Source organism: Sinocyclocheilus rhinocerous, unplaced genomic scaffold (assembly GCF_001515625.1).
Source record: "Sinocyclocheilus rhinocerous isolate Xijiao unplaced genomic scaffold, SAMN03320098_v1.1 scaffold541, whole genome shotgun sequence".
NCBI classification, from domain to species: domain Eukaryota; kingdom Metazoa; phylum Chordata; class Actinopteri; order Cypriniformes; family Cyprinidae; genus Sinocyclocheilus; species Sinocyclocheilus rhinocerous.
This window is the reverse complement of record NW_015658519.1, coordinates 108,272-118,875: the sequence shown is the minus strand read 5'-3', so window position 1 is coordinate 118,875 and position 10,604 is coordinate 108,272. Positions and strand designations below refer to the sequence as shown.

Genomic DNA, 10,604 nt, shown 5'->3' with positions numbered 1-10,604 from the left:
GTTAGTAGCAGGTCTATAATGTGTAGGGTATAGTTTCTATAATTTGAATTTATTCTATGTTGCATTTTATTCTGTAAGTGTTTACCAATTTTAAATAAATTGTTTAAAAATAAATTGGGATTTTGTGGGATGAAATAAAATAACATAAACAATAAAATAAAATCATACAGAATTTAAAACAAAAAAATTAAATACATACTTACCTTTTTCCCTGTAGAGGGTACACACACAAAAAAAATTGCTAGCAAATTGCACTAATAATCACAAAGAAATGGCAAGTATTGCACTGAATTAAACATGAAATTCAGAAGAAGAAGAAAACGAAATAGTATTTTCTTGTGGAAAAAAATACTCCAATAATCTTTGTTTTATTTACAATATCGAAAACTCTTTTTTTTTACAGTGGGGTTGTAACAGACATCACTCTTTGCATTTAATTTACTCAATTTAGGGGTCTGAAATCTACAACTTAAACATTTTAAGTTGTAGATTTCAAAACAACTTTAATGTGTAGCAGGCAAATATGGAAATATTATATCATATTTTGAAACGCATACCTAAAAAAATACTGTGACAGGAGTTCAAATGTTACACATTTATGTTCTTGGGTAGATTTAAAACACGCATAAACAACTATCTCACTTTCCATCTTCCGGATTTTGGCATCTTTTCATTTGATGCAGCAAGCGTGCTTCCTGTTTCCTTCCCATCGTGCTTTTGATGGCGGAATTATGACGGATCATTAATTTTGCCTGTCGCAAAAGGGGCTCGATGTTCTCACGCAATGATATCATAACGTCATTGACGTAGACGACGATAATAAATAATGAATTTGCTTGCTTTTCACGTGGAGGCAGCGTCTGAATAAGTTAACCCCTACGTTACTACACGAGCGTACGTCCCTTTTTGCAGCATCAGTGAAGTATCCCTCCCTACGACGACCCATAATCCCTACAATGATGATTTTTTCCCTTTCAGTGCTGCGGTAAGTTATGTTAAATCATTGGTAGTGTTTATGATGAGAATTATATGATACGCAAACGGAAATGCCTCCTGCTTGTTATCCACCTGCCTTTGGACTACGCCACCGTGTCGCGATGCTGTGAGTCGCAGCACCGCACATCAGCATCGGCACAGCTGGACAGCGGCAGCCTGGGAGGTAAGTGTTGACCGAACCAGGACAGAAGTCTGGGTAAGGATGTACCTTAGACCTCATTAGACTATTTCAGACCAAATCAGAATCATATATGAACTAATTACAGTTTACAGGCACAAAGAAGCAGTGTATGATTATTATTATTTTTGGTTAAGTGACGACCAAATTAATCTGTGTTTTAAAGCAACTCTTTTGGGATAACGACGATATGTTATTGTAATTCACTTTATTTGAAAGAGACGTTGACTCGTTAGTGATTATATTTAAACCACTGCATGATGTTTCAAAAAGAAACGAAGAACGAGAAGAAAATAAACCTTTTGTTGTAGTATCAGCTGGCTGTGTTTCACGGGAGGGGCGGTGCGAGATCGCTATCAAGTGAATGTCTACATTTCAATAACATGCTTATTATGGAATAGAAAGGCGTATCTACATTATTAATGACTGGGGTTTTTAGATAAGCAATGGTTTCTTTTGATTACACCGCCTGTGAATGTGTCTGTAGCGGAGCTCTAGGCAGTGAAACGAGGTTAATCTCCAATGACATGATGGCAGTTACTCATGGATGCTGCTTTGTTTATAAACGGGCGTGTAAAAATACAGCGGCGCTGACCATAGTGCTTAAACATACACGTCCTGATTTATACAATATCAAGTTGTTTAATATACTATTAGACTACTTCTTACAAAAGTAGTTGGTAAGGAGACTTTTATCCTGTTTGATCGAAAGAGTTGTGATCTCTCTATTCTTTGGTATAGGAATTAGTTGTATAGAGTTTGATGTTTGCCACCTCCATAGAAGTGGTTTGATCATTAGTCGTTTTGCTTGTGAATGGTCTTTAAACAGTTAAAAAGAATAAGAAATTATTGCCATTCATGTTGATCCATTATATTAGGTTATTAGGTCTCTGCTGTTTTATCTTTATGTATTTGTTTGTCTTATTGATTGTTTTTTATTGAGCTTATTTATTCTGATTTATTGAGCTGCGTTGTACGCTCATGTTTTTATTACACTGCAACCCACCGTATTTTTTATGTACTGTATTATACTGAATCATATTCATTTTATTCTTCTGCACAAGGCAGAAGAGAATGTTAATGTTAGCAGTACTAATATAATACACTTTAACCAGCATAAAATGTAACATTAATACAGCAATGTGCATAACTGATAACAGAAATAAAAAGAATAATTTCTTATTTCAGTGAAAGATAATCAAATGTTATACATCAAGCAGGGACTTCTAGGTAACTTTTTTTCTTATTGCACAGCATGGAACTTACCTATTATAAAAGTACAAATAAGGTGTTCTAAAAGGTACTTCTAAAAAACAATCATATGTACAGTGTTTTACAGCAAAATACATGTACTGTCCTTTTTAATTAAATTAATGTAATGTAATTCATGTAATTTTTGTACTTTTAAAATTCTGAACATTTTTACATTGTAGTTTTGACAAATTTCCAAATGAGTGGACAATACAGATTCTCCAAAAAAAAAAAAAACTACATGCTTATAATGTGCTTTTTCAGCTCTGACTCATGGGCATGACTTGCTTTTTTTTCCCTCAATGAGCCACACTAGTGCAGGCTCCCATTAAGCTACCACCACCATTGTGATGCCACTCGTACTGTTTGCGCACACGCTGTAATACAATTAAAGGCTTTCTGTCAATTAGGACCACCTGCAGCACTGCATGGCTAATGATAGTGAGCATGAGACATAATTCAATGTGGACAGCTGAGCTCTATACATAAATAAATACCCATAATTTCATTATAAAGACCAAAATGCAATCTTTAAAGTGGATTATTTATAGTGTAAAGTGCCTGGCCCCAATTCATGACTGTTTTTGTATTGTATGAAAGTACATTGGTAATTTGCTTTTATTTAATCGGTTGTATTATTGTATATATAAACCATTGCCTTTGCAGTGTTTGTTGTTAATTAATGACCTCTGACCAATTAAAGGAATACTTCACCTAAAAATGAACTATAAATGAACTCAGGCCATCCAAGATGTAGATAGGTTTGTTTCTTCATCGGAACAGAATTGTGGAAATTTAGCATTACATCACTTGCTCATCAATGGATCCTCTGCAGTGAATGGGTGCCATCAGAATGAGTGTCTTATGAAGCGAAATGCTGCGTGTTTGTAAGAAATAAATGTATCATTAAGGTGTTTAATGATATTAATCTTTTAACTGTTGCTTCCGGCTAAAATACAAGCCCCCTATTGCTTTCTCTAATGAAAAAGTTGTCTTGTCTGAATCAGAGGAGAAATATGCACAGATCAAGCACCCTTTACAAGCAAAAAAATAGTCAGATACAGTTCTAAACAAATATGTTGGTGTATTTTGATGTGAGAGGACAACAGGAGATGGACTGTTTCACTGGAGGAAGCGTTATTATTGATTATGGACTCACATTTTGTCTAGAAGCGATGGGTTAAAGTTAAAACACCTTAATGATGGATTTATTTCTTACAAACACATAGGTTTTTGCTTTACAAGACATCAATTAGTGAACTGGGGTTGTGTGGATTACTTGTGGATTATTGTGATGTTTTTATCAGCTGTTTGGACTCTCATTCTGACGGCACCCATTCACTACAGAGGATTCACTGGTGAGCAAGTGATGTAATGCTAAATTGCTTCTCCAAATCTGTTCCGATAAAGAAACAGACTCATATACATCTTAGATGGCCTGAGGGTGAGCACTTTTTCAGCAAATTTTCATTTTTGGGTGAACTATTCCTTCAATACCATATTGTTCCTATGTCAAGCATTTAGCAATATCATGCGGCAAAAACGGTAGTTTTAGAGTGCTGTAGTCAAATATTTGGTTGAGTTTGGCTGCGACTGTGCCCTGTTACTTAGAGATGTGAATTGTAATAGGGGAGAGAGGGAGCAATAAATCTGATGGCCTGAAATGGTGTTAGTGTTCATGCCAGGCAAATTCACTCCACTCAGCAGCCAGTTTATGTAACAGTGCAGCGGCCTGGAGGAGGAGGAGGGGAGAGTAGAGCAGGGAAGGCAAGAAGAAGGGAGGAGTTGCACTATACTGCCCTGAGGAAAGATCTGACTTGTGGATGAAGACAAGTTTTTGCATTTAAACAGGTCTTCTGTTTGCACACATTTGTTTTTTGGGTGAGATGAGAGGTGAATTTTTAGATGATGCTTGTATGTTTATTCATACCAAAAAGAGAAATTCAAGAAGAAATTCAACAAAGCATTACTTTACATAAGTGGGTTATCTATCTATCAATCTATCTATCCTTGATGCTCAGTGTTAGGTCAGTAAGATTTTTTTTCAATGAAAAAGTAATACTTTTTTTCCCAAAAAGGATGCATTTTTAACATTGATAATAATACGAAGTGTTTCTTGAGCACCAAATCAGCATATTAAAATGATTTCTGAAGGGTCATTTGACACTAAAGACTTTTTAATTGTTATAATATTTTGCGGTTTTACAATATTGTTTTACTGTATTTTGATCAAATGCAGCATGAGACTTCTTTTAAAAATATGTATGATAAAAATCTTACCAATGGCAAACTTTTGAATTCATATTCTTATTTATATTGTGATGAGCGTCCCGAAGCTTCATCACCGTCGCCCTGGAAACAAGCGATGAGCACCTGGCCATCATCATCAAAGGCTGATCGGTCACAGCTGCGACTCATCAGGCGGCGGCCACATAAGCCATGCAAGCCCTGCCATCTAGGAGATTCCTCCATGAGACTGAGCACTAACTCGCCCTCTCATTTTCCCCACAGAAAGCAGCGTGTGACCGACCAGCCCCACAGGAGCACTGCACGGACCCTCTGCACTGGGAAGACGGAAGAGAGCACTCACGGCACCGGAGCACCTACCTGGACCTTTCTCACTAGCACCCCTCACCCCAATAAATCCACCCTCCGGGGTATTGATTGAGATTTCTTGTCGTGTGATTCTTCACCCCGTTACAATATTATCAAATTTGTTGTTGATCCCCATTCTTAACTCCAAACAAAGCAGCAGTAAATGAATTTTGGCTTTCAGAAGTGTTGGATTTATAATATGAATTTAAAATATTCTAATACATTATGCACTCTTCCACCTGAATATGCATAATTACATTTAAGATATGTCTGTAATTCCAAACAAGGACTGATATCCTAATCCTGGTATTTTAAAACAGTAAATAAACTGTCTTGAAGACAGCCTGTTGAACAGTCTCTGTTTTTCCCTCTGCCAAGGTGTATATTGGCAGGGCTGTACAATTAAAAAATACATGCAGTCTGAAGCCTTCTACATAATTTGAGCAGTGCAGTTCTGCCCACCATTTCTACACACCATCTGCTGCAGCCGTAGCTCTGCTGTGTTTTGCTGTATCTTGTACTGTCAGGTTAAAGTAAAAAGCTGTAGAATAGTAGAGTGGAAGATCTCAGTTTCTTAATCTGAATGCAGATAGCAGCAGTGTTACACAAGGTGAAATGATGCAAGTGAGAAGGCTTTAATTGACTTGTAAATTCACCCTGTTATTAGCCAGAGTGATTAAAGTGCAGAATTATGTAGTGTGAATGGAAGGTGAGTAGTTGGGGTGTCAGGTTCTCATCTGGAACTGTAGGTTCAAATCTATGAAAATCTATGTTCTAGCAGCGATTTAAAATAAAACTAGATGAAGAAAAGCTTGTCAGGATTTCCTGAAATTGCATAACAAGTTTGAAAGTTATATTGGTGTTATGTTGATTGGATTGAAATATTCATAGATATCATGGTCAATATCTTAATGATAAAAGAGACCAGAATTTGAGCATTAGCATTGGAAGCAGCTCTATATTAAATGTGTTTAACCATATGACAGACTGAATGTTGTATTTGAATGGACCATGTGACAGTGTGTTAGAGCTACATAAAAATGTCCTGAATTTTTTATCAGGATGTGAATAGACCAGGTCCTAAAGGTTTATTTAGGGTGTAGTGATGGCGTATGTGTTTTTGAATAAAATGTTGCTGTAAATGCTATCAGATGAATCAACATCAATTAGAAACCGAACAAAAAAAAAAAGGAAACATTTATTATACGTTAGGTTGTACAGCTTGATCAGTGAAGACAAACAATTCTATGGTGTTTTTATTCCTCATATGAACAATATTTGGTTTGTAACGAATACTGCCGTTCAGATGCACACTGGCAACAGTTCAATCAATCAGACCTCCTTGACAAAAGCTGTAAAAACACCCACTCTCTTTTCCCACACAATGATCTCACAATGGAAATCAATTCTTCTCACATTGCCTGCAGATGGCCAAACACTTTCCATCACCTCCTCTCTTACCAATCATACTGCAATTACCCTGTTATCCTGATTCCTAAATGATAGCCATGACTGATTTAGGTAAACTTGACATCCACCTGGGGCTCCACCTGTTTGGTTTGCTTTTTCTGGCTCTGTAATAAAATAATATATATATGCTTCACATGCATATTGGCTTATACTGTAGCATGAATATCACAGCCAACTCTGTATATACTTTTTATGTCATATACCAGGGGTGGCGAACGTCGGTCCTGGAGAGCCGCAGCCCTGCAGAGTTTTGCTTCAACCTTAATCAAACACACCTGAACAAGCTAATCAAGGTCTGAAGGGTTATTAGAAAGCTACAGGCAGGTGAGTTTTAATTAGGGTTGGAGCTGCTCTCTAGGACCGGAGTTCGCCACCGCTGTCATATACACTACCATTCACAAGTTTGTGGTCAGTAGGATTTCTTTAAAGAAATAAATACTTTCATTCAACAAAGATGCATTAATTAGTTGATCAATTGCATTGATCAAAAGTGACAGTAAAACATTTATAATGTTATAAAGCAAAAAAATATTTTCATCAATGGTAATAAGAAATGTTTCTCAAGCATCAAATCATGATATTAGAATGATTTCTGAAGGATCATGTGACACTGAAGACTGGAGTAATGACTGCTTTGCCATTACAGGGGTAAATTACATTTTAAAATCCATTAAAATAGAAAACAGTTATTTTAAATTGTAATAATATTTAACAATATTACTTTTTTTTTTTATATAAACATCAAATAAATCTTACTGACCCCAAACCTTTGAACGGTGGTGTATGTATGTATATGAAAGTTACTTACTGTTAATAGAATGTCTAAAGTGGACTATCGAAATAAAGTGTTACCATGTATATAACTATAACATATGAATGTACTTGCATACAGAGCTTGTAACACTCCAAAGAGAAAGGAAAAAATGAAATCGCATCATATGACCCCTTTAATGATGAAAACCACCCTGATGCTGAAAATATGTCTCCTTTCACTAATTTTGGTCAAGAATAGCTAACACCAAATGGGTCAAAGTGGCATCCATATGTCTCTTTATGTTTACATATGTTAACAGCTGTAATACGTCAAAATGTTGCTATGGTTATCACTATGTCAACTATCACAGGTTCAGGTGTCTAAACACATATGGAACATACATAGGGTTGCAGTGTTGGGAAGGTTACTTTGGATAGTAATGTAATAGGTTACAGATTACAAGTTACCATATTTAAAATGTAATAAGTAGTGTAATGATTTCAATTACTTTTGTAACTGATTACATTTGATTACTTTTGGATTACTTTTCAAAATTCAGATTTCAAAATTTTTCAAAACATTTTCTACACTGTTAACCATTTTCAAACATTTAAAGCAGGCAGGGTTAACCTTACAGTAGTACTCATCACTGATTTCTGTCAGACTTTCAAAATTCTTCATCACTTGAATTAAGATTATAATAATTTACTTTTAAAGCACAGCCACCATAATATCAGACTTTAGCACCTCTTCTTACTTTGAGATCGTTCTGAGGTTAAATACAGATTTAAAATTATAACAAAATACAGTTTAATAGCTATGATGATAGTTTTTTATTTTTAAATCAAATCTTTGCATCATTGCATGACAGGAAACGCCAAACAGTTAATTTAAAAAATAAAGCGTATACATAAGCCCAAATAGGAAATAAACGAGTTATTAAATAAGCACGTGTCCTCTTCTGTCTCCTAAACTCCTGAAACATGGTGTCTCATATTTTAGAGCAGTCAATGCAATTTTGGAAAGAAATCAATCAAAGCTGTATGTGTGTGAAAAAAAAATCAGATGTAACCTCCTTTGTAATCGTTAACATTTTCATAAGTAATTTCATACTGTTTAATTCCACTTTTAGTTCCACTTTTCAAATGTTGCTATGGTTATCACTATGTCAACTATCACAGGTTCAGGTGTCTAAACACATATGGAACATACATAGGGTTGCAGTGTTGGGAAGGTTACTTTGGATAGTAATGTAATAGGTTACAGATTACAAGTTACCATATTTAAAATGTAATAAGTAGTGTAATGATTTCAATTACTTTTGTAACTGATTACATTTGATTACTTTTGGATTACTTTTCAAAATTCGGATTTCAAAATTTTTCAAAACATTTTCTACACTGTTAACCATTTTCAAACATTTAAAGCAGGCAGGGTTAACCTTACAGTAGTACTCATCACTGATTTCTGTCAGACTTTCAAAATTCTTCATCACTTGAATTAAGATTATAATAATTTACTTTTAAAGCACAGCCACCATAATATCAGACTTTAGCACCTCTTCTTACTTTGAGATCGTTCTGAGGTTAAATAAAGATTTAAAATGATAACAAAATACAGTTTAATAGCTATGATGATAGTTTTTTATTTTTAAATCAAATCTTTGCATCATTGCATGACAGGAAACGCCAAACAGTTAATTTAAAAAATAAAGCGTATACATAAGCCCAAATAGGAAATAAACGAGTTATTAAATAAGCACGTGTCCTCTTCTGTCTCCTAAACTCCTGAAACATGGTGTCTCATATTTTAGAGCAGTCAATGCAATTTTGGAAAGAAATCAATCAAAGCTGTATGTGTGTGAAAAAAAAATCAGATGTAACCTCCTTTGTAATCGTTAACATTTTCATAAGTAATTTCATACTGTTTAATTCCACTTTTAGTTCCACTTTTCCAGTTACATTTATTTTGGGTTACACTTTATTTTAAGGTGTCCTTGTTACAGTGTAATTATACATTTAAGTACTTAGTAATATTAATTAACTACATGTACTTATTATATTGTTAGGGTTAGGATTAGGGTTTGGTTTACGGTTACTTGTATGTAATTATGCATAATTAATTGTTATTATAATAGTAAGTACATGTAACATGTGTAACAAGTTTAAAATAAAGTGTTACCTCATATTGTAATTAAATTACGTGATTCTGTTACATGTAGTTTGGGGGTTTTCACTCCCAAAACTTTGCAGTTTGTCACAATTAACAATGATTTGTCTAAAACAAGAATTAATTTCTTTAATTGCTCATTTTAGATGCACAAAATGTAAACACATATTAAAGGAAGTACCATCTAAAGAACATTAGAGTATTAGGGAGAAGGTTAGTGACTCATATAATGTTCTTAACCATTGACTATATGTATTTTTTTGCCTTGTGCTGTGATTTTCTGTTGAAATATATTGTGTTGTGTGTCTGTTGCATAAAATACATGTGGAAAGTATTATATATAGGCAGAGCTGTGTATGTAGGTTGTTTATGGCTTCATCTTGTCACTTTGAATTATACCAATGCTCTGTGTTGCACCTCAGGCCACTGTTTATACGTGTGTGTGTCATAAGGTCAGTGGCAAGGTTTGAATATATACTCTTCTAGCAGCCTAAAGAGACAAACAACATCAGTGTAATGTGACTGTGACAGGTTCAGATATTATACTGGGTCACATATGCTTTATATGAGGTTGGAAATTATCTTTATACTGCACACTGCTGTGAAATGGCATATAATCTTTAAATAACCTTTACTTTCACATTTGCCGACCAACAGGGAGGACATCACCTTAGTTTATTGTTTTTCTAGAAACCACAATATAAATTATCATGCATTTAGGTCATTTATAAGCTATAGAGCAGACAGTCCCGTTCCATGTGGCCTGCTGTGTGGTTGTAAACCTAGACAAATCATTATCTTGGTCAGCAGCCATGTGCTTTAGTCACTGTGATGGACAGACTTCACTGCAATCTGTTACCGTCATTCTGTAGACAGTTAGACATGGGATGAAGGAGAGAGTATCATTACAGCTGGGAGAAGCCAAATCCTTCAAAGTGACAGGATTGATGAGTTAAAAGGGAAGGAACTGGGCTAGTGGTGAAAGAAAAGAGGAAAAGACTATAAAATGAGGTGTAAAAAATGAGTTGGTGGAATGAAAGTTTGAGAGAGAAAAGATCAGAGGAGAAAGAATGTCAGATAGGAAATGAAGCCGATGAGAGCTGGAATGAACGGGCTGGGTTTAGTTCTTTGTCTGTTCCTATTTGGCTGCACACCAGGACTCATCAGCACATTTTATTGGTGTTCAACATG

At 35.0% G+C, this 10,604-nt stretch overlaps 1 protein-coding gene across 1 annotated transcript in view; it reads left to right on the top strand.

Annotated features, from left to right (window-relative positions):
* The first annotated feature begins 729 nt into the window (after positions 1–729).
* LOC107722625 (probable cationic amino acid transporter) overlaps positions 730–10,604 on the top strand; it is a 35,698-nt gene continuing 25,823 nt past the window's right edge. The window contains exon 1 of the mRNA XM_016531061.1: positions 730–1,159. The gene's annotated coding sequence lies outside the window, so the exon portion shown is untranslated. The remainder of the gene's footprint in view (positions 1,160–10,604) is intronic.